This window comes from Nerophis ophidion, linkage group LG10 (genome assembly GCF_033978795.1).
Source record: "Nerophis ophidion isolate RoL-2023_Sa linkage group LG10, RoL_Noph_v1.0, whole genome shotgun sequence".
In the NCBI taxonomy this organism is placed as follows: Eukaryota; Metazoa; Chordata; class Actinopteri; order Syngnathiformes; family Syngnathidae; genus Nerophis; species Nerophis ophidion.
In genome coordinates, this window is record NC_084620.1 from 14,391,897 (window position 1) to 14,417,467 (window position 25,571).

Below are 25,571 nucleotides of genomic sequence, written 5' to 3' on the forward strand. Positions count from 1 at the left end.
GTTGTGCTTCTCCACTGGTTTGTCTTCCTCATGTCGCATCGTTTACGGCTAATTAATATCCACACATTCAGTAGTTCATTAGATTTAAAAAAAAGTTCAATAACAAACTGCGAGTAAACCCTAGAGCAGGGGTGCCCAAAGTGCTAACCGGGGGCAAAATTTGGCCCGTCGAGTCGTTTGGCTTCCCAACTGCCATACATATTCCTACAGACCTTTTAAACTCACTGGGGGTGTCCTGATCTGATATCACATATCAGTTCAATATCAACATTAAAAAAATTATTTAATTATATATTCCTGCATCTAAACTTTCCATTGTAAGTTTTTGTTTACTTGAGCAAAGCTCAGGGTGTACCCCGCCTTCCGCCCGATTGTAGCTGAGATAGGCGCCAGCGCCCCCCGCGACCCCAAAAGGGAACAAGCGGTAGAAAATGGATGGATGGATGAGCAAAGCTTAACAGCCATTCATCCATCCATTTTCTACTGTTTGTCCCTTTAACTGGACAGCCTGTTAACATCTAAATGTCCTCCAATAAACACACAATGTTGACCTTTTATTCTATTTTAGTCATTTACAAAAGGTAACCATCGTACGTCATTGGCTACTAGGAGCTAGCTACACAACAGCTAAGCACACGAGCTAGATTTAAGTAATAAGTGTCCTTACTTGAACAATATTGTACAACAATACACACACAAAGTCTGCAAGGCACAGATGTATTAAAAAGTATCCAATAACAAATGTGTCCGCATAATTCAACTTCCTGTGCCATGACCTCAACCTAATTAATTTATGTGATCATTAAGTGTCGCCAAAAACAATTACCAAGCCACTTCAATTTGAAGATGGATTAAGTCTATTGCAGACGTTCAATAATAAATTTCTGTTTTTCATACCTACCATTGTTTTCTGTTTGACTCAATTCCCTTCATCAAACATTCCACACTACAAAATAACAAAAGTATGTATAATCCCTACTGATATCTGATCAGACCAATATTGGTATCGTATCGGAAGTGAAAAAACTTGGGACTCCCATAAAGTTTAAACAATCATTAATGGAATGTTAGCAAGGCTAACCATTTGTCATCTATGATTGTTATTGGTACTTAATATCGACACTTTTTTTTTTCATGCTTAAAGGCCTACTGAAACCCACTACTACCGACCACGCAGTCTAATAGTTTATATATCAATGATGAAATATTAACATTGCAACACATGCCAATACGGCCTTTTTAGTTTACTAAATTGCAATTTTAAATTTCCCGCGAAGTGTCCTGTTGAAAACGTCACGGAATGCTGATGTGTACACGTGTCGTCACGGGACTGTTAGGAAATATTAGCGCTGCGCACACACACAGCTAAAAGTCGTCTGCTTTAACCGCATAATTACACAGTATTTTTGGACATCTGTGTTGCTAAATCTTTTGCAATTAGTTCAATTAATAATGGAGAAGTCAAAGTAGAAAGATGGAGTTGGGAAGCTTTAGCCTTTAGCCACACAAACACACGGTGATTCCTTGTTTAAAATTCCCAGAGGTGAAACTTTACTATGGATCAGAGCGGTCAAGCGAACATGGTTCCCGACCACTTGTCAACCAGCAGTTTTCGGTGAGAAAATTGTGTGGTAAAAACTCGCCACGTACCGGAGATCAGCTGAGCTTGTGCCGTCCGTACAGCTGCCGTCGACTTCCATCAAACACTGGCCTCAAGACACCCGTGGATACACCCCTTACGACTATCAGGTACCGGTACTGTTAAACTCACTAAAACACTAACAACAAAATAGAAAGATGAGGGATTTCCCAGAATTATCCTAGTAAATGTTTTAACTTAATATATATATTTTTTTAACTTGACGTGTGAATGTGAGTGTGAATGTTGTCTGTCTATCTGTGTTGGCCCTGCGATGAGGTGGCGACTTGTCCAGGGTGTACCCCGCCTTCCGCCCGATTGTAGCTGAGATAGGCGCCAGTGCCCCCCGCGACCCCAAAAAGGGTATAAGCGGTAGAAAATGGATGACATATATATATTTTTTTTCTAGTCGGTCTCTATCAATATCCTCAAACACAAATCTTTCATCCTCGCTCAAATTAATGGGGAAATTGTCGCTTTCTCGGTCCGAAATAGCACTTTTTGTCGGAGGCTCCCATTACAAACAATGTGAGGATGTGAGGAGCCCCCACACGTGTGACATCATCGTCTGCGACTTCCGGTACAGGCAGGGCTTTTCTGTTAGCGACCAAAAGTTGCGTACTTTATCGTGGATGTTCTCTACTAAATCCTTTCAGCAAAAATATGGCAATATCGCGAAATGATCAAGTATGACACATAGAATGGACCTGCTATCCCCGTTTGAATAAGAAAATCTAATTTCAGTAGGCCTTTAAAATTGCTGTTGGCACATTTCAACTTTGGCTCTTGGAGGCAAAAAGTTTGGGCACCCCTGCCCTCCAGTCTCTTTCTCTTAATTGAACTTGTGAAATCACATACGTTTTGCAAGACGTTGTAATTGATCAAGGTGCCTTACAAATGTGTAAATGTACACAGTGTCCATAGTACAGGGGTCTGGAACGGGCAGCCCCCACCTTAATATGAAAGTTAGATTTTAGTCCGGCCCGCGAGTTTTAATGAATGACACTTTACAATGTTGTATGCGGAGCATGAATCGTAGCAATTACCATGAATTGATTAACGTGGACCCCGACTTAAACAAGTTGAAAAACTTACTCGGGTGTTACCATTTAGTGGTCAATTGTACGGAATATGTACTGAACTGTGCAATCTACTAATAAAAGTATCAATCAATCAGCTGAAATAACCTACCAATCACAGTGCAGCATGTATAACCTACCAATCACAGTGCGGCATATGACCCTCGGGGGCGGGACATCGACCGGGCTCGATGCAAGCAGTGTGAAAGTTACAGCAGCGTTGCCATGGAGACTTGACTTCCGTTCCTTGCTGTCTGTCTCCTTTCTATTGGGCACACAAGGACATGCGTTCACAACACTTCCAAAAACAAGTGTTTTAAGTTGCTGCCCAGCCGGACATTACAGGTATATATGTCGTGGCTTACTGTGGTGGATCCTAAAAAGCGCCGAGGACAAGAGCGGTGAGTGTTTTTTTTTGTGTCCACACTGTCAATGATTACAAAAAAACAACTACGGGTCAAAAAGAAGAAAAGGCTCAGTCACAAAATCACAAAACACGATGAGCAGGCAAACAGGACGGGATTGGTCTTTACGACATGCAGCATCAAATAATAAACAGCAATAAAACAAACAACTGAGGGGGATAAATAGTAATTAGGGTCGATTAGAATCAGCTGTGGGCATCTCGCAGCGCCGCCTACAACTTGGGCAGATATACAAAAACACAAGCGGTCAATGAGAGTGTCACATCACGTGTGACACGCATATATGTATCTTTCTCTGACTAAATACATAAGTGATAAATATGCGTCGGGATAAGAAAAAAGTAAGGAATTCATCCATCCATTCATTTTTTTTAATTCAATGCGGCCTAATATAGTGTGCAGTCACATGGCGACACCTGTCCGTCGGCAATAACAGTCCCCGATAACCCGTACTGTTTATAGCAGGGGTTCCCAAGCTATGGCCCACGGGCCCAGCATCCACATTCCGGCCCGCGGGTAGTCCCTGAGTTTAATATATATTGTAGCGGCTGCTACGGGGTGTTAGCGAATGGCTTTGGCTGGGGGGCGGGACTTCCGGGAAGAGATAGGGAAGTGACGTTGTTGATAGGGAGTGTGTGTTCGAGTTGCCCGGGAAGATGGCTGGAGAGACACATGAGTGCTGTTGTATGGTTTGTTTTGCATCTTGTGCAATAAAGATACGACAAAACGGAGACGTTGTATGAGCCTGCATTCCTGGGATTATTACACTGGTGTCAGAAGTAAAACGGCGAGTTCGAAAGAGACTTTGCTGCGGTAAGGACGCTTTAGCCAGTTAGCTTCAGTCTGTGAGTTAGCTAGGACGCTAGCCGTTTATCATGTTTAGCTCCGGTGAAAGGAAGTATAAAGTGGAGCGGGATGACGCTGTTTTGGAGCGGGTGACTGTCGAACAGCCGCGCTACTGCTCGCACACTAGCGGCTCGTCGACCCGTGAAGATGTAAAGTTGCCGCCGCCGCAGCAACTTACCCGCACGGCGCGGCCGCCCCCCACCGTCTGCTGCATCAGTGAAGACGCCAAAAATTTGCCGGTGGATCGGATTGGGAGGCGTTCCACGCTCAATTTGAACTGTTGGCAGACGCTAGAAGGTGGGAAGCAAAGGACAAAGCATTGCAATTGGCTTTGTGTCTAGAGGGAGAGGCTCTTTTGTGCCTCCTGCTGCTGGATCCCGAACAGCAGCGATGCTACGCAGCCCTGGTGGGGGCGCTCAAGAGGAGGTTTGGGAGATGGTCTCAGCCAGCACTTCTAAAAACTGAACTGAGAGGGAGGTGCAGGAAGCCTGGCGAGCCACTCCGGGGGCTCGCTAATGACATTGAGGGCCAGGTGCGCCGTGCATATGGTCACCTGCCTGCTGAGGCACGAAACGAGCTCGCAACTGACCTGTTTGTTGGAGCCATTACTCCTCCTGACCTGCGCCAGCAAGTGCAGCTTCAGCACCCGAGGTCCCTGCAGGAGGCACTGGGAGCTGCTGTTGAGAGGGAGATGCTGGGAAGTGCTGCTGCAGCTGGGGAACTGGAAATGAAACCCCATCCAGTGAGGGCGGTGTCGTCACACCCGTTCTGGTGACATGGCGCCGGCTTGGGCGACAGAAATTACCAAACTACTGAGGGGGTGACTCAGCAAAATCAACGTGGCCCGCGCCCCATGCAGGTCTGCTGGGGATGTGGCCAACCTGGACACTTTCGCAGGGAGTGCCCTGCCACTCGTCGTGAGCCGGGAAACGGCGCCGGGCCCGCATAGTCGGGGGTATGCGGGCCCCTACGTCCACCACGAACCCTGACTCGCCAGCACACGCTCGTCAGGCAGTGGAGGGAGCCCGTCAGCACAGCCAGGGGGGAGGGGCTCCATCCGCCCCAGAAGCAGACGACGACTCGCCTTCTTCTACTCCTCGCTTTCTGGCAACCGGAGGAGCCCAGCGGCACAGCCAGGGGGGAGCAGACGACAGCAGTGTGCCACCAATGGCGGTGGGCTAGACACGAGGGGGCCCCAAAGGAGGGGGCTCCTGCCACGTTGCTGTCTCTGTCCAGGGGGTGCCTACCGCAGGCCTGGTGGACACAGGGTCATCAGTAACGCTGGTAAGACCAGATGTTCTGCCCAGCAGTACACCACTTGAGCCCTACAGCAGTACAGCTCCGCACAGTCACTGGCCAGCTTGCTCCTATGGTGGGGGGGAGGGGTTCCTGTGGTTGTGCGTGGGGGGGAAAAAAGTCTGCCATCTAGTTTGGGTGGCAGACGCGCAAGATTGCTGCATCTTAGGGCTGGATTTCCTCCAAGTCACTGGGTGCCTGCTAGACATGGGGGGGGGGGGGGGGGGGGGGGGGGGGGTACACTTAACTTCCCGGGGGGCCCAACAGTTGCCATGGGTACCCTAGTTACCGGGCCCCTTCCCGTTCACCGCATGCCTCTGCATTCTGGTTGCCTCACACCGCACCAAGTTACTACTCCTGCCCTCACCCTGTCTCCCTTCAGCCAATGAGGGTGGAGACAGAGCTGTTTACTACGCGGGGATGCCAGCCCCGGGCAGCCCCGGCCACACCCCCTCGCCCACAGCCGGGCCCCCCGGTCATAGGGGAAGGGGTGTGGAGAGAGGAGTACGGAGACCTGGAAAAACAGCAACAAGAACAGCTGAAACAGCTGCTGATGGAATTTCAGGGCAGCTTTGCAACGAATGAGAGTGAAGTGGGAAGAACCCACTTGGCAGAACATGTAATAGACACTGGCTTGGCGCGGCCCATCAAGTGTCACGCGCACCGCATCCCCCTCGCTCGGCAGCAGGTATGCGACAAGGCCGTGGATGACCTGCTGCGGGCCGACTTTATTGAGCCGTCTGAGAGCCCCTGGGCGGCACCTGTGGTCATGGTCGCGAAGAAGAAGGCTGATGATTGGCGATTTTGTGTGGATTACAGACGGTTGAACGAAGTGACCACAAAAGACTCTTACCCCCTACCCCGTATTGATGAGTCCCTGGACCTAGTTTCCGGCTCTTCGTGGTTCACCACTCTGGACCTTAAAAACGGATATTACCAAGTACCCCTTTCTCCCGAATCTTGCCCTAAATCCGCCTTCTGTACTGGCCGGAGCTTGTGGCAATTCAAAGTCCTTAGTTTTGGGCTCTGTAATGCACCTGCCACTTTTGCCCGGCTTATGGGCAAAGTACTGGCTGGTATTCCACGCCAAGAGTGCCTGGTATACCTGGACGACATCCTGGTACACGGGCGTTCTTTCGAAGTAGCTTTGGGGTCCTTGAGGAGAGTCCTGGAGAGGATTCGAGCAGCGGGCCTTAAACTGCACCCTGAGAAATGCAGTTTCATGCGACGAGAAGTAACCTTCTTGGGACATGAGCTGTGTGCCGATGGCATTGGCGCCATGGGTGAGAAAGTGGGGGCCGTGAGAGACTGGCCCGCCCCTCGAGACCAAGGACAGCTGAAGAGCTTCATTGGGCTTGCCTCTTACTACCGGAGGCACGTGCAGGGTTTTGCTACAATCGCCGCGCCCCTATACCGTTTGCTGGAAAGAGGCAAAGACTGTGTGGTCCGAAGGGTGCCAGGAGGCATTCTGGGGGTCGAAACGGGCCCCGGTACTTGCCCCACCTGACCTCGCCCTGCCCTTCTTACTGGACACTGATGCCAGCGGGGTGGGGGTGGGGGGTGTACTTGCACAGCCGTGGCAGGAAGGGGAGAGGGTTGTGGCATACTTCAGTCAGAAACTCACAAAGTCGGAGCGTAATTACTGTGTCACCCGCCGAGAACTGCCGGCCGTGGTGCTCTCTATCAGACACTTTAAATACTACCTGTGTGGCCTCCCCTTTGTGATTAGGACTGACCACTCTGCCCTCCAGTGGCTAATGACTTTCCGGGAGCCGGAGGGGCAGGTCGCCAGGTGGTTGGAAGAGCTACAAGGATACGACTTTAAAATAGAACATCGGCCGGGCGCTCGCCACTCCAACGCGGACGCACTCTCTCGCCGGCCGTGTGCAGCAGACGGATGTCGTTACTGCGAGCGCAGGGAAGCTCGGGAACAAGAGCGGCGGGCGGGAGGCGCTGAGGGTGTGGCCGTCAGTCAGGCTGATAACGTTGCCTGGAGGGAACTACAGACTGTGACGAACACTGATTGGAGGCACGCACAGGAGGGTGACACAGACCTCCATCCTGTCTTGCAGTGGGTAGAGGCTGGGCAGCGCCCGCCTTGGGAGGCGGTGGCACCATTCTCCAAGGCTACCAAGGGACTTTGGGCCATGTTTGACTCACTGCGGGTGTCCCAAGGCGTGCTGCAGCGGGCATTTAAGGCCGCGGCCACGGGTGAAGAACAGTGGCAGGTGGTGGTGCCAAAGGGACTGCAAGGGGCGGTGCTTAGGGCAGTGCATGGGGAAGGTGGGTCTGGACATTTCGGGGTCGCCAAAACACTTAAGCGGCTGCGACAGGGGTTCTATTTGGGTCGGCAGAAGAGAGATGTGGATGATTTCTGCCGCCGCTGCGACCCCTGCGTTGCCCGCAAAGGCCCCACTGGGCGCTCACAGGCGCCGCTCCAACAGTTCCCAGTGGGGTGCCCCATGGACAGGGTGGGGATTGACATTACGGGGCCGCACCCACGGTCGGACAAGGGGAACCGCTATGTCCTTTCCGCCACTGACTATTTTACAAAGTGGCCAGAGGCATACGCCATTCCCAACCAGGAGGCAGAGACCATTGCTGATGCTCTGGTGGGGGGCATGATAAGTCCGTTTGGCGTTATGGCGTCTCTGCACAAACTTTGAGTCCCGGGTGTTTTCCGCCTTGTGCGAGCGCCTGGGCATCCACAAAACCCGCACTACCCCATTCCACCCTCAGAGTGATGGGTTGGTGGAGCGTTTCCACCGCAACCTGGGAGACCAGCTCGCCATTGTTACCTCCCGCCACCAGCGTGACTGGGACGAACACCTACCGCTGATGCTGATGGCGTGTCGCTCTGCTGTCCAGGAATCCACGGAGTGCACACCGGCGCTTCTCATGCTAGGGAGAGAGATACGCACACCAGCAGAGCTGGCCTTTGGCCGCCCTCCTGATGCCCCGGCCTTCGCTGCAGGACCAGAGTACGCCAGGAAATTACAGGACCGGCTGGACTCAGCCCACAGTTTCGCTCGGGAGCAGCTGCAGGAAGCTGGTGTGAAACAAAAGCGCTACTATGACATGACGACCCGAGGGAGGGACTTCGTACCAGGCGAGTTGGTCTGGGTTTACAACCCGATTCGGAAGAAGGGCCGCAGTCCCAAGCTGGACAGCAAATGGACAGGGCCCTGTAGGATACTCCAGAAGCTGGGAGAGATTGTGTATCGTGTCCAGCTGCCCCCCCGGGGAAGGAAAGTGGCCCTCCACAGAGACAGACTAGCCCCCTACCGGGGGGGTCCCCCTTCCCCTGCCTCGGATACACAGGTGACCTCTCCCTTTCCCACCCAGCCCTTTCCCAATACCCCGCTTACGCCCCAGGGAGAACCAATTTCCCCTCCCCTTGTGTCCCCCGCCCCCTCCAGCTCCCTCCCGAGGACTGGCACACCTGACCCAGTTGTCCCATTCCTGGGGTCTGGAAGGGAGCGGCCGAGGCGGCAAAAGAGGCCTCCGGACCGCTTGCAAGACTTTGTGGTGTCCTTAGACTAGGGAAAATGGGGTGGGGGGTGTTGTAAACCTGTTTTGTGTGATGTAAAGGTTACGTTGTCTACATTGTTTTGTTTGCACTAATGTGTTGCTCTGATTTACATGCTGTTGTGATGTTACCAAATGTTGCCTTACGGGTCAGTCCTCGAGGGCGAGGACTTTTTGTAAGGGGGGGGTGGTGTAGCGGCTGCTACGGGGTGTTAGCGAATGGCTTTGGCTGGGGGGCGGGACTTCCGGGAAGAGATAGGGAGTGTGTGTGCGAGTTGCCCGGGAAGACGGCTGGAGAGACACTTGAGTGCTGTTGTATGGTTGTTTTGCATCTTGTGCAATAAAGATACGATAAAACGGAGAAGTTGTATGAGCCTGCATTCCTGGGATTATTACAATATATATATAATATATATATATAATATATATATATATATATATATATATGTGTAAGGGGTGTGGGAAAAAATCGAATCGAATACGTTGTGCGATTCAGAATCGATTCTCATTTTTAAAAAATCGATTTTTATTTTTATTATTTTTTATTTATTTATTTTTTTTTCAATCCAACAAACCACTACACAGCAATACCATAACAATGCAATCCAATTCCAAAACCAAACCTGACCCAGCAACACTCAGAACTGCAATAAACAGAGCAATTAAGAAGACACAAACACGACACAGAACAAACCAAAAGTAGTGAAACAAAAATTTATATTATCAACAACAGTATCAATATTAGTTATAATTTCAGCATAGCAGTGATTACAAATCCCTCATTGACATTATCATTAGACATTTATAAAAAATAAAAAAAAGGATAGTGTCACAGTGGCTTACACTTGCATCGCATCTCATAAGCTTGACAACACACGTGTCCAATATTTTCACAAAGGTAAAATAAGTCATATTTTTGGTTCGTTTAATAGTTAAAACAAATTTACATTATTGCTATCATTTGATAAAACATTGTCCTTTACAATTATAAAATCTTTAAAAAAAAAAAAAATCTACTACTCTGCTTGCATGTCAGCAGACTGGGGTAGATCCTGCTGAAATCCTATGTATTGAACGAATACAGAATCGTTTTGAATCGGAAAAATATCGTTTTTGAATTGAGAATCGAATCGATTCGTAAAAAGCAATATATTATCGAATCGTGACCCCGAGAATCGATATTGAATCGAATCGTGGGACACCCAAAGATTTGCAACCCTAATATATATACAGTGTATGTATATATGTATATATATATATATATATTTATACATATATTTTTTATAATTATATTTCTTTTAATCTATCCCGAACTACGGCCCGCCAGCGTCCAAAATCCGTCCTCATTAAAACTTTTTTAAATTGAAATGTATTTTTTTTAATTTATAAATTTTTTAAATGTACTCCGCCTTCTGCTCGAATGCAGCTGAGATAGGCTCCAGCAACCCCCGTGGAACACGTGGTAGAACATGGATGGATCGAATAAATCCCAGGGGTCAAAAAAATACTTGCGGGCCAGATACGGCCCGCCAGCGTCCAAAATCCAGCCAGCGGGTAATCCTGAGTAATACAAAAAAAATAAAAACATTTTTTATTTATTTCTTTAGTATTTCTTTTATCTTTCCCAGGGACCCAACCTACAGCCCACCAACGTCCAAAATCCGTCCTCAGTAAAAAAAATAATATATATTTTTTAATTTTTTAATTTAAATGTTTTAATTCTGTCCGAGGGGCCCCAAAACTACGGCCCACCAGTGTCCTGACTGCTCTTGGGATGTAATCCGCCGACCGCCGTGCTGCAAATACAGGAAAAAGAAGCGTAAATTACGTTCTTTTTGTGGGCTAAATACGACAGTGACAATAAGTGGAATTAAAATGAATTCCGCAGTGTCAAACATCCAATCCAATCCACTTTATTTATATAGCAGATTTAAACAACAAAATGTTTCCAAAGTGCTGCACAACAATATTAAAAACAACATTCAAATACTATCCTGAGCTCCACCAATGACTGAATAAAAACAAAAAATAAAAATAAATACATATGAAACCAATACAAAAACAATATAAAATAAATATGATTAAAAATGATTTTAAGGGTGAAACCAATTAAAACAGTAAACAGAAATTAAAATTTTAAAACAGAGAGGACAACAGAGAACCACACAACTCACGTAGTGTTAAAAGCCAGAGAATAAAAATGGTTCTTAAGACGAGACTTAAAACACTCCACTGTGGGAGCAGTTGGAATATGGAGGGGCAGAGTGTTCCAGAGCTTAGAGCATGTATTTACTTATTTTTTTTTCTTCATTCTTAATTTGCTTGTTTTATTTTTTCATTTCATTTTGTGTTAAATAAAACAAAAAATCAAGACATTTGAGAAAATTTAAATTTTTTAACAAAGCTTTTTTGTAGAATACCTGATGCGGCCCAACCTAACACAGACTCTGCCACCCGCGGCCCCCAGGTAGATTGACTTTGAGACAGACCCATGCCATAGTGGGTAAGGTGAAATGTGTCCATATGTGGATTATTCTTTTTTCTTTCTCCCAGGCGTAGGCATAATGCTTTATATGGTATTATTTTCCCAGCCCTTCCTTATAAAGACAATAGTTGTGACAGGATTCCCTTTATAACTGGACCCTCAGCCCCTCTCCTACAACCAGCTAAATAGCTGGGATTTGATATATTCCTATGGCTTCACGGTGGAAGAGGGGTTAGTGCGTCTGCCTCACAATAAGAAGTTCCTGCAGTCCTGGGTTCAAATCCAGGCTCGGGATCTTTCTGTGTGGAGTTTGCATGTTCTCCCTGTGAATGCGTGGGTTCCCTCCGGGTACTCTGGCTTCCTCCCACCTCCAAAGACATGCAGCTGGGGATAGGTTGATTGGCAACACTAAATTGGCCCTAGTGTGTGAATGTGAGTGTGAATGTTGTCTGTCTATCTGTGTTGGTTGGCCCTGTGATGAGGTGGCGACTTGTCCAGGGTGTAATTGCCTTCCGCCCGATTGTAGCTGAGATAGGCACCAGCGCCTCCCGTGACCCCAAAGGGGAATAAGCGGTAGAAAATGGATGGATGGATGATATATTCCTAACTTGTCGCTTCCGTCGACAAACATGAAATATGACTTGATTCTATTTTTGTCAGCAATGTCATATTTTTTCTATTCATTAACGGAACTTGTCAGTTCATTTTGTCATACTTTTTGATTATTATCATCAAATTTGTTAGTTTTACCATCACTGCTAATAGTGCAATCAATCATTTAATTGAAACATCTTTATGAATCAATATTCAATCAATTTTTGGGTGTTCCAGGTTCGATCCCCGCCAACCTCCTCACTGCCGTTGTGTCCTCGGGCAAGATAGTTTGCCCACCTGCTCCCAGTGCCACCCACAATGGTGTAAAAGTAGCCTAAAGATGTAAACAATGGGTTTCACTATGCAAAGCACTTTGAGACCGTAGAGAAAGGCGCTATATAAATATACTTCACAATTACAACTAAAACAGCATTTGTAATATTTTTTGTGTCTTTTTCTCCTCGACATTGGAAGTTCTTCTTTCTCACCTCCGGTTTTATTGTAATCCTCACGTGTATCTGCAGTACCATCACTGGTAATGAGGCAAAAATTACTTTAAATCAGTTATTGCAATATCCCATGAGATTGGTTGACGTCCCATGAGATTTTTTTAAAATGTGTTTTTGTATTTGTTGTATTATTTCCTCTACAATTTTCCGGATCTTGGCTAGAAGCTAGAAATAACAATGCTGCCCTTCGGCCAATAAGGAAAATTAATTTCTTAAAAATAAAACAATACTTCACTCTGTTCAAACCGCATCACTTGTCTGCATCGTTGCACCTTCCTAAAAAAAAGAAACTTTGTAACATTATTTATTCAATATTTATTTATTTGTTTTATTTAGAGACTTACATGACCGCTGAGATAGGCTCCAGCACCCCCCGCAACCCTAACTGGGACAAGCGGTAGAAAATGGATGGATGACAGCTGGTTGCAGTTTTGTTTCCTTTGCTTTAAAAATCATGAAAGCTGTTTACACACAAGGGAAGCAATTTCATGTTTCACATTTGTCCCTCATTATACCCAAAATGAACCTCAAGGATGAGGTACGCCGTGGAGTTACATCGGTATTAACGATTGAATGAAAACAAACAATGATCACATCCAAACATTGCAGTGTTTCCCGCAGTGCAATTGCAGAAACGGTTACATCAGTGATTATAGTTATTCGCAGGTTTTTTTTTTTTTTTTTTATCCGGGTTGTTTTTCTGTAACAATTGCAGCAGTTATCTGCTGCAACGGCTGCTTGTTAGGGGAGGAGGGCACAGTGGAGCAGGAGCCCAACATTTGACATGATGAAATGACACATGTCATACTCCGTGTAGGGGGCGCCAATCAATACTTGAATGCCTGGCAGAATCCCAAACGAAAGGTGAATCAATGTCATATCTGCCTTTGTGAATTGGGACAACCTGGAGCAAACATAATGTCCTGTATTCTTTTCTTTTTTTTGGAGGATAACATTGATTCAAGGTGGGTACATTTTTAACCTTGGAGTTGCAGTATTGTTTTACTGTATCCTTGCATAGCGGGTGCACTCTTACACACACACACAAGGGCTAAATACATGTTTAAGAGTGATATTTTTAATAATGATAAATGGTTTTATTTATAGGATGCTTTTCAAATATACTTTATAAAGTTAAAAAGAGCAACAGTGTATAAAAACAAGATGAAATACAGAAAATGAAAGAGAACAATTAAATGATTAGTCAAATATTAAAGGGGAACTACACTTTTTTGGGAATTTTGCATATCGTTCACAATCATGAGAGACAAGAACACAATAAATAGGTTGGCAACACTTAAAGGCCTACTGAAACCCACTACTAACGACCACGCACCTCTGATAGTTTATATATCAATGATGAAATATTAACATTGCAACACATGCCAATACGGCCTTTTTAGTTTACTAAATTGCAATTTTAAATTTCCCGCTCAGTTTCTTGTTGAAAACGTCGCGGAATGATGACGCGTGCGTGTGACGTCACAGACTGTAGAGCACATATTAGCGCAGCACCATTTGCGGCTAAAAATCGTCTCTTTTCAGCGCAAAATTTAACAGTGTTCTGGACATCTGTGTTGCTGAATCTTTTGCAATTTGTTCAATTAATAATGCAGAAGTCAAAGAAGAGAGATGGAGAAGGGAAGCTGAGCCTGTGCCGTCCATGCAGCTGCCGTCGACTTCCCTCAGAGACTGGCGTCAAGACACCCGTGGACACACCCCTCCGACTATCAGGTACTATTTAATCTCACTAAAACACTAGTAACACATTAGAAAGATAAGGGATTTTCCAGAATTATCCTAGTAAATGTGTCAAAAAACCTCTAAATCCGTCCCCATGCAATCGCCTTTTTTTTTTTTTTTTAAATTTTTTTTTTTTTTTTTTTTAGTCCTTCGCTATCAATATCATCATCCGCAAATCTTTCATCCTCGCTCAAATTGAAGGGGAAATGGTTGTTTTCTCGGTCCGAATAGCTCTTGCTGCTGGAGGCTCCCATTATAAACAATGTGAGGACGTGAGGAGCCCTCCCCCTTGTGACGTCATCATCTGTGACTTCCGGTAAAGGCAAGGCTTTTTTATCAGCACCGAAGTTGCAAACTTTATCGTGGATGTTCTCTACTAAATCCTTTCAGCAAAAATATGGCAATATCACGAAATGATCAAGTATAACACATAGAATGGACCTGCTATCCCCGTTTAAATAAGAAAATCTCATTTCAGTAGGCCTTTAATTGGCCCTAGTGTGTGAGTGTGAATATTGTCAGTCTATCCATCACCCTGTGATGAGCTGACAATTTGTCCAGGGTGTACCCCGCCTACCGCCCAAATGCAGTTGAGATAGGCTCCAGTGACCCCCCGCGGACGAAACAACGTTTCGAAGGTGCGGTTAATGGGAGCCATTGTTCTAGGCTTCAAAGCCCTCCAAGACAACTTCAAAACCCTCCATCATTGGTTTCTATACACTGCACTAACAGACACGTGCAAAAGTATATGTAACATGATCAATATTTACCGTATTTTGGTCATTTTAATCATTTTCGGGATATATTTATTCCGCGCATTGATTTCTGTTTCCATAGCAGCACACTTCTGACTTCTGGCAACAACTGGTGTTTCTACTTCCGTAATCAAGGACGCGTGTGTTCTAATCATGGCAGACTTGTTAACAGACAACTAAGACGACTATTTTTGGTCATATGAGGATTCAAAACGTTATTCTCTTGAAGCTGAATGAACGGAGGATGAACTTTTGCTTCCAGAAGCAAGCACGAAAAAGAGGGTGAAACGTTGGAGCAGACGGAAGCCTATAGAGTGAGGTGAAAGTCACTGGAAGCTGCACATGTGGAATTTAGTTACAAATTTGCTTACTCAAAATCAACAGGAAACGTGCCTGGCCAGCTGGACCAGACGAACAACTGCCCATCGAGTTAGTCACTTTAATATTGATCACACAGCACGCCACGCAATTTAGGCTAATACTTTGCAGATACTGTACAGACTGGTGTTCTATCGCATTGTTGTGCATTACAAACTCAAATGTGTTTCGTGCTGACGTAGGAGGTAGCTTGTCTCTTGCCATCGTTCTCTCTTTATTTTTTTTTTTACAATATTATTGAAGTCAGGACTACTCAGGACCTTCGTATTGTGAGGCAGATGCACTAACCCAGGGGTAGGGAACTTATGGCTCGCGAGCCAGATGTGGCTCTTTTGATGACTTTATCTGGCTCTCGGATAAATCTGAGCTGACATTGCTTAACATGATAAGTAATGAATGATTCCACTTGTAATCACAGTGTTAAAAATAACGTTCAAAATATAAAACATTTTCATGCATTTTTATTCCATCCATCCATTTTCTACCGCACCTGTTCAAGAAGTTGCGTAATAATAAGAAGTTATTTATTTATTACTGGTTAGTGTGGGGCTTGCCCCTCTAGGGGTTCTTCAGATCACCAAGCATCGAAATGAGAGCCTATTTCAGGGTTACAATATTGTTTTATTTTTCAATAAGTCTCTCAGTTGCTGTCCAGCAATTGTATTTTTGTCTTTCGTTCTCGTTCGCGCTCTGGCTCCAGCCCCAACCCCGTCTCTCCTACTGGCTGCTGCTTATAACAGAGCGACAGGTGATTAGATAACAAGGCCCAGGTGGACCATCTACGCACCTGTTGCTGATTTCGAGGCCTGTCCTGGCACACCCCAGTTCGCTGCAGGCCAGCAGGCCACGCCCCCTCCACAGTTAGCTTCAGAATAACAATGTTATTACAAAGAATAAGAGACCTCTTATACCTTAGAAATGTTGGTCTTACTTAAAAATGCACGCGTTTAGTTGTGTTCAGTGGTAAAAAAAATAAATTATATGGCTCTTACGGAAATACATTTTGAAATATTTGGCTTTTTGGCTTTCTCAGCCAAAAAGGTTCCCAACCCCTGCACTAACCCCTCTTCCACCGTTCTGCCCAACAATTTACATTTATTAACAAAACCCAAGTACGGGTATTGGTAATGGTGAGTACCAATATCATCTCCCAGATGTTGGGAATTGGTACCGTATCGTTTCAAATGTAAAATTGCTACCAAAAACACAGTTGTAAATTTATTTTACCACAGACAGATAATGTAAAATTACTACAGGAATGAAAATGAAACGGCTACCCGGACAAAAATCTTTTCCTTTGTCATGTTCAGTGGATCATTTAGGTGTTTTTAAAGATGATTTTATGGTATTATCCAATTAATTTATGTAATAATTTTTGATAATTGGGTAATGGCTTTTTTTTTTTTTTACTACTGAGTTGTTGCAAAATGAAATGTGTCTGTTACAACCTTTTTTCATCATATTACGCCAAAAATAAAAATAAATGATATACGAAAATAAAGTCATACTTTTATTGGGAGGAAAATAATTGTATAAAAAATTTTGTTCATGTTTTATAAGAATGGATGGCCTTTTATTTGGTTCAGATATAATTTAACCGGAGGTATTTTTTTCAACGATTATTAAATGATATTACATAATTTAGATGTGGTCGAACCCTGCATTCTTGTAATATTGTGACTTATTTCTGGTAGTACAATATTCTGAACTTATTCTCTTTATCGTGTCAGAGTTTTTATGCCTTATCCTTCCCCTGCGTAAATGACACCTGAATGAAAGCCAGCTATGTGAAGTGGACTAGTGGTCAGACAAGTCAATAGAGTCTCTATTCAACACGATGCCTCTATCGCCAATCAACCAAGATAATCTTTTGAATTAAGAGCCAAAGGAAAAAAAAAAATAGGGTTAACACTTTTGATGTGATAAGCGGCCTTTTGTCAGCGAGGGCGATGGTATTTTAATTAAATATATGAAGACACGGTCACGGCCCAGATGCAGGAGTCTAAACAAAGATAGCATCATCTAATCAAAGCTGGGACCAGAGTGTTTCAAGGGCAGAATTATTTTCTATTAGGGCTCTTCTCCTCTGGGATCCAGCCAATTTTCTTTATTATGATAGAATCAGCATATTGCAGATGGAAGCCGGCGATAGGGCTGCGGCATGCGGCCGGTCGACCACACGAATGTTAAAAAGCTGACAACATACAGTGCAATGTAACGTCCTAACCCATCTCTGTGCTCACTGGGCATTGCTCCTGTCTACATTTTCATACGATACATCCAAGATAATCCATTGCTTCACCTTGCAAAGACAAAACATGATATCGGCTTGCATCTAAAGTCTCTGATATAAGCTCAGATACAAGAAGTCCTGCAGCACTTTTACTTGTGCAGAGCTGGGCCCAAATGTCCTCCAATAAGCACACATGGTTGATCCTTTCTTGTATTTTAGGGAAGTCATTTAGAAAAGGTAAACATTGTAGGCTATAGGCTACTAGGAGCTAGCAGCTACACAGCACTTAAGTACGCAATAGTACAAAACACATGTCCTTCATTGAAAAATATAGAATGATAATCAATCCAATAAAAGAAAAAAGTGCAGTCCGAAATCCAGCTCGTTCCTTCAATAGTTAGGATATAAATCTTTGACACAATAGAGAAGACGTACAAATACAATACTTTTTCAATACAATACAATACTAAACGAATAAATACAAATACAAATTAATGTTAGTGATGATAATAATCCAGTTTATAATCCACAAGTGATTGAAAACAAACATTATTTACAATAACATTACAATAATTATCATTATTATTATCATTACTTATCATCATCATCAGAGCCATCAATATAAAGCAAACAAAGTTTAGCGGGTTATTTTTTTTAAACTTCTACTGAAATGAAAACTTTTTGTAGGTAGGGATTTTACAAATACACTTTTTTATACTAATAAAAAAAAATCTAACAGCACAACATGTATACTAAATGTATTAAATTTCTCATTCACTCTGCATATAATCTTTCATTATTTTGCTGAACAGACGCTTCTGCCTACGATTACTCTCGGCGCAATAATGTTTTTTATTTTTATTTTCTGCAAAACTAACACTTTGATTTAGAACTTTTTCCGATTTTAACAGAGCAGCAGAAAGAAAAGGTAATGTGTGTACATCTTCTAAAGTTACATCCATTTGTGTCGTAGAGTAATTGTTATGTTTCTTAGTTGCAGTTGTGGTTTTTACCCCTAGATGCAGAGACGAAGTACAGGCAAGAAGTCCATTTAATTAGAAAAACACAAAACACATCTAGTGCAGCATGGTAGTGCACAGAAGACAAACACTTGTCAAGGTACAATCCAAAATGATCCAGCACCTGCAGGGAGCATCAGGTGAAAGTAAATAGTCCAGATTAACTCATGGAAAACAGGTGAGCTGGCAGGAAAGTGAAGGTGCACCAAAACAAAGACTCCAACTGGAAGTAGAACCAAAATGAGAGCACCAGGACAGGAAATTATATAAAACTGAAAAATGGCAAACAAGGTCTGAAGTTCTGTGTGGGTTCCGGCCTACAACATACAAAAAATATTTTTTTTGTAATTATATGCTTAAATGTACATCCTTCATTACAATATATAGGCAAACAGAGGCTTGTGATAGGTTAAAATTGCCTTTACGGTAGCCCGACGCACTGATGGCTTATCTTTGTTGGAATCATCTAAAAGCAGAATTAAGTTGAGTCATCCTTCTGACGTTGTGAGACTGAACTTTAGCTAATAGGTCACATGACTCGCCGGTTTGAAAACACGCCAGTAAAATGATTACACACTGTGATTAAGAAATACGAGCGTCCAGAGTCGTGAAAAGAAATGAGTTACAGCGCTCTCACCGTGGACTTCATCATTTTAGAGCGTATTAAAATTGCCAACAAAATGTTATTTTAATGACATGAACTGAAGCCAGAGAGCTTTTCAAGAAATGTTATTTTCTGACTCTTTCTTTGTAATAAAAAAAAAAACAACGACCCTGCAAATAAACAGATCAAAAACAAAAAGCGAGCCAAAGGGCAGTGACCAATCTAAAAGCAGTACCTTTGTGTATTTTGTATCCAAATGTCATGGAGTACTCTGTGGTTCAATAAGTCACACTGAATGACTGCAGCAGGAGTTGTTCTCTCCTTTAATGAAGCAAGAAAACACTTTATCTGCTGTCCATTGACCTTAAAGCAATTACCTTAAGCGCAATCCAAAATCAATAAACTTCTGCTACTATACGTGTGTGTGTGTGTGTGTGTGTGTGTGTGTGTGTGTACTGTGTGTGTGTGTGTGTGTGTGCTTGTTATAGGACATACCGATGTTTTCCAGCCTCTATTGTTGGTGTCGATGAACAATATTTCTACATTAAATAGACTGTTCCTTGACTTTATTGGTGGGAATCCTGAAAGACAGAAAGAACTGCTGGATTTGGAAATCATAGGTTTGGATTACTTACCATATTTTCTGAACTAAAAGCCGCACCTACTAAATTTGAGGGAAAAAAGCATGTTTTTTTATGTTAGCTGTACCAGACGAAAGAGGGATTTCGAATTTTTTCCGGAAATGCATTGTGGCAGCCATATAAGTTCAAAATAAAGTCCCAATGATCGTCACACACAAACTAGGTGTGGTGAAATTTTTCCTCTGCATTTGACCCATCCCCATATTTACCCTCTGGGAGGTGAGGAGAGCAGTGAGCAGCAGCGTGTACTACGCTCAGGAATTATTTGGTGATTTAACCCCCAATTTCAACCCTTGATGCTGAGTGCCAAGCAGGGAGGCAATGGGTTCCATTTTTATAGTCTTTGGTATGATTCGGCCGGGCTTTGAACTCACGACCTTCCTACACAGAAATGCTTCACTGGGCACGAAGGTTGAGCGTCATTGTCATGCAACAGCTGTGATAGGATGGATAAATACTGTGAGTCATTAGATAAGAAGTCCCTTCATCTTTATAAGAAGCAAACAGCTGTAATTGGATGCAAGGATCCTTACAAGATTGACGAGTCTGAGTAAAGACCATGCGCGACACATTCCCCGATGTTTCATACCCGAACTTTGTGAACTAGCAAATATTTCAACCCAGCCCATTTTACACTTTGAAAGACTTTCAAAATTATGGGAGTCGCTATGGCGGCTTTGTTGGCGGATGCGTTGGTGTCGTTAATGTTCGTATGTGTAAGGAGGTGAACTGATGTGGGGAGTCTGCAGAGGTTCTTTCAGAGGTTTGTGACAGTTTTTAGGGAAGCCGCCAGGGGGCGCCACTTTGTGATCTGTTTACTGTTGTCTGTAAATGTTCTTCTTCGTTGGTTGTGGCCATCTTAGGTCACAACTCCATGTCCTTTTCTAAAGGTATGCAGAAAGGGACCAGGCTCCCCAGTTAAAAGATGTAAAAAAAAGTTATTGTTTTGCACTATTAAGCTGATTTATTCACAAAATATGATGACTAAGAGTTATATTAAGGTGGGGGTTTTGTAAATTGTGAAGAGACTGGGGATTTGGTTAACTTTTTATGCCAGTGTGTGTGTGTTAGCTCAGAAACATGTTATGCTAGGACATGTTTTGGTTCTTTTCATGTGATTATCCACTCACTCAGTCATTTATGCCTACACGCACGCACATACGCACACACACACGTTACCTGCTGGGTATATTACTGGTCACGATGACAGAAGTTGATTGTGTTAGAAGATATAAAGTGTTATAGTGTGACATATTTTGTACTTAGAGAACTCCATGTCCTTTTTTAAAGTTGAAGCTTTGAGATAAAGACGACTCCACCCAGATCCTATGCTTCCTTGCCTGGTCTTTCTCTCCGTCTTCCCACGCACACAAAAATACAACACACAATGCAGAGACTTTATAGGGAGACCGAGGACTAGACGGACCCAGGATAGGGGAAGCCAGCTTCAAGGGTTACATATGTATAAACTAAATGGACATGGTGTCATCATGCCAGGCAGTTTTGAGAGAATGTGGTTCTCATCTTACTTCACTTTTGTTTTATGTGGAGGCTACAGTCCGGATAAGAGAAGTGAGTACTATTTTTATCAATACAACTACTGTCAACGTTTTTTCACCAAGCACACCCAGTTAATGCAAAGTAGGGCTTTTATTCTAGATTGTTTGTTTACTTACAAAATGTTTTACCTGAATTGGTTGATTGTAGCTACCCATGCTCGTCTTCACCATTAACTTTTCTTTTCAGCTGCTTCCGTTTGTCCAGAAGTAAGCTTAGTAATGCGATACAGGCTAGTTTTATTCCTTCCACCTTGATTGTGGCAGTTGACAATGGCATTATGAATATTATTGTATAAATTATCAGAGACAATTACCGTTTCACTAACTTCTGCCCTTCAATATGGTCATTGGCAATACATTGTGGGAAATGTAAAAAAATTGAAACCCCTCTATCAGCCGCATATATATACTGGGGTTTGTAATATAAGATATTTACATAGAAAGATTTTTGTAGAGATTGTTTGATTTCTTTGCTCATAATTTAGCCGTTAGCGAAGGGAAATTCGCAGATTAGCCGCACCTTTGTATAAACAGCATGGTTCAAAGCTTGGGAAAAAATTTACGGCTTATAGTTTGGAAAATACATTACTTGTGGTATGTAGTTGAGAGACCAGTTGGTCGAACCGTTAAATTCTCTGAAACACCTTTGGTAGAAAAGTGAACATTCAATTCAGGTCCAACAACTTTGGTGGACATTTCTTAATACTTTCATGTGTGATATTGTGCTGTTTGATAAAATAACACCTTTCTTGGCCATCTTAAGGTCTATCTGTAATAATCCTGTTGTCTAATCAGCATCTTGCTTTGCCACACCTGAGTTGGATGGATTACGTCAATAAAAGAGAAGTAAACTCCAACACAGAATTAGAACGACATGTCAGATCAAATAGGCCTACAGCTTTACCTTCAGCTCATGAAAGTGTTGTGTTTATCTTTTTATTCACAGTTCCTTCATTTTACATGCATTTGTCACTACTTTAATTGCAATTTGTGTCATAAAATACTTATGTTCATTTGCATCTACTGTACAGTATATTAGACCTAAATTACCACAAGCACTTTTGAGGTGTGTCCTGCAAGAAGTGACCCTCTTTGCTCAGAATGTGCTGTGTCCACAAGGGTAAAAGATAAAGATTTCAACCACAACAAAAAAATCACATGGCCGATGAATATCTACCCTTACGGTCCTTTTTGTGTCCGGGATGACCTTGTAAAGATGTCAATTCCTGATACGGACAGACGGTGGTCGCACCAAATGAAAGCGTTGCACAGGAAATTGACCTGTCAGACAGATTTGAAGGAGACAGTAGAAGGTATCATGTAATATCTTTGATTTTCATGTCGACAGTTCGCTTGTACAAATGTCAGACTTAATGACCATTCGTCTCCATGAAATACGTTTGAGGTGGAGGAAGAGGCTCTGTTGTCGAGACCAGCGTTCACGTTAATCTTCGCCAATAAACACACATTTGCTTAGAAAAAACAGCAGTTTTTCGAGGTGAGAGATTCAATGAAGCAAAAATTGATGGGGCAGCAAACCTCAAGATTCAAATTCATCTATTTCATGTAATTTCCATCCAATCAGATGTCTGTAAAGTATTTTTTTGGCACAGCTACTTCTACAGATACATGGCAATTCCCACATACCAGTGAATTGCAAACAAGTGGTAGGCGGGCTTCATCTGGTGGTACGCCAATGACTCGCTTGACAACGGTACAGTGTTTTATTTTGCTATAGTCAAACACGGTGTTACTGTTCAAACTTTTTGTAATATCATAGACGCCAAACATATTGAATATTCTTGTTAAATACAACCTCTGCCTTGTTTTTAATGAATACTTAGACCCACTACGCTGCTGTATTTTATTGTTGGTCATCATGGCGGTACTTGGAGAGAAAAGTTTATTTGAGGTGGTTCTTGGGGAAAAAAAAATTGAGAAGCACTGCCATATACTATACTGAAATCTGTAAGGTTTATGAAACAATTTGTTCCAGGGTCGGACAGTGGCTGTATTACATATTTTTAACAGTTTGTGTAAATAGCAGAAAAACAAGTTAACTATTGCTATTGCCAACTAAAAAAAAACAACTCAAGCAACGATGACAGTTAGTTGATGTTTTCAAAAGTCCAAAAAGATGTCAACCATTGATTGCAGAAAAAGTTAAAAATACCAAGATAACACCTTTGCATCTGTCTTCTCTGCAGTGGAACCAGTTTAAGTCGACATCAGCCGAATAGGAACTAACTTGATGAGTTGCCAAACATGGGTTCCACAGTAAGTGTCATACTTGTAAACATTTTGAAAGAGTATGGCATATAGAGCAATTTTAATGATGGCTTTAATGTCATGCTTTTCATTTGCCAACATTTGTAAATGTCGCACATTTGCAATAAAATGTTGCAGAAGGTACAATCAAAGCATCATGTACCGCATTCAGTCCCTGCAAAATTTTGCAATGTTGCAACTGCGCAAATTCAACCAATCCCTGCGAGTTGTGCGGGCTCTCAACTTTGTCCAAAGCCCGCAACTTTGCTGTACATTTTGGCCGATCAGCGTAATTTTCATCATTCACATTTTTCTCTTGGCGGTGCTTAAATGTGCATGTTAACTGTCTAATTAAAACGTAAGTTTGTTTCTTGTGTAGACGAAGCAGGAACAACAATGTGTAACAATATATCCACTCTTTATTTCTCAAACTGCACAACTGTTATCCTTCCGCAAAGCTTAGACGTATTTCCTGTTCCTTTTTACGGCAATGTAGTACATAAACATGTATGTATACATTCATTTAGCAAACCGTAAAGGACCGTTATATAATGTTTCTTTCTGTAATTATGCATATTACTATTAGTTTTGATTATTTAAAACAACTACAAATTTAAGTACGCACTTTTGCTGCTATATAGTGTCCACTTTTAAGTATGTGTTATAACACGAGTAAAACATCAATACAGTATTTGTTTTCTAATTTTTTTTGGAATCCTGTGCTTTTTGAGGTTAACGTTGACAGGAACACGTCATAAAATCCCAAGTTGATTTCATGTTATTGAAAATGAAGAAGCCATTCAGGGATTTCAGTCTGCAACAATCTCAAATAAAGCCTGTGAAATCCTTCCAACAATCTTAACCCTCATAATGTAAAAATACGCTATCCAAAATATTAAAACGTAAAAACAATGGAGCACGTCTTTTAACGAAAAATATGTGCAACTTTTCGTTGTGACTTTGGAATTGTTTTGCAGGTGTAAAACTAGGAATGTTTGTTAGTATAATGTCTGCTTTCACTGTAGTTGTGATTTACCACAGGTGCTTGTTCTAGTCATCGTTGGCTCACTGTGGGCAAACGTGAAAACAGAAAGCTGAGCATGTTTAAACTCCCAAAACAAGGTGGAAAATATAGTTCCTGTCGCTTTCTCTGCTGGTATTTTCCCAAGTTGTAAAAGTGTCAAGGGTACTGTAGTAGTCCACAGACAAGCAACATTTACAATGGAGAATCCTATTAATAATCATACGTGCAAATGATCCAGCTGCAAACGTCAATTTTAAGCCCTGCCAGGAGAGACTTCCAAGCAAGGTAAAATGGTTTCGGCGGAGCAATCAATCACAAATAATGCATTAAAACATAGACTTGTTGGACCTGCGGGAAGCTAACCTAATTGATGCAATTTGAATACTAAATAAGAAACGACAAGGTGTCTTTTTTTTGTGCTCGTATTTATGCACTAACACAGATGTTGCCGGGGTTATAAGATTGATGTAATTTGATGCAATCATATTATTTGTCAGAGGGGATCATCACAAACTACGTTTACTTGCATATATCAGTCGGACTGCTGCCATAGTTTGTTCTCTGTGTGTTTGCAAGTCCCAGTGAACCTTCAGTGTGTCTAATTCCATCATTGGCCAAACGCTGTGTGCCTCCAAAAGAATAGGGTGAAGTTTTCAACACGATTATAGAAGCAATCAAAGATGAAATAAGACAAACTAAAATTTAGAGCTGGAAATGTGCAGCTGAAATGCTAGTTATGGGTACTTCTGAGACATTTCTGGACTAGTAAAAAAATATTGAATATGTACTCCTTGAAAAAGGGGCTATTTTTGCCATTTTTGTGTCCTGCCTGGACTCTCGATAAAGGTGTGATGCTTCCCCTAGCTGCTGCAGTAGAAAAGTTGTTACGTGCTCACATTAATGCTGTAGCCGTGATTCCAGGATGCAGAGAAGGCACATAATATGC

The 25,571-nt window shown here is 42.9% G+C and overlaps 1 protein-coding gene across 5 annotated transcripts in view; it reads left to right on the forward strand.

Annotated features, from left to right (window-relative positions):
- The first annotated feature begins 2,862 nt into the window (after positions 1 to 2,862).
- Positions 2,863 to 25,571, forward strand: part of LOC133560246 (phospholipid-transporting ATPase ABCA1-like) — a 277,208-nt gene continuing 254,499 nt past the window's right edge. For 3 of the 5 annotated variants that reach the window (XM_061912559.1, XM_061912558.1, XM_061912561.1), the window contains exons 1-2: positions 2,863 to 3,119; positions 14,018 to 14,135. The gene's annotated coding sequence lies outside the window, so the exon portion shown is untranslated. Of the gene's footprint in view, positions 3,120 to 14,017; positions 14,136 to 23,540; positions 23,611 to 25,571 lie in introns of all 5 variants that reach the window. The other 2 variants (XM_061912560.1, XM_061912562.1) reach the window with 1 other exon arrangement.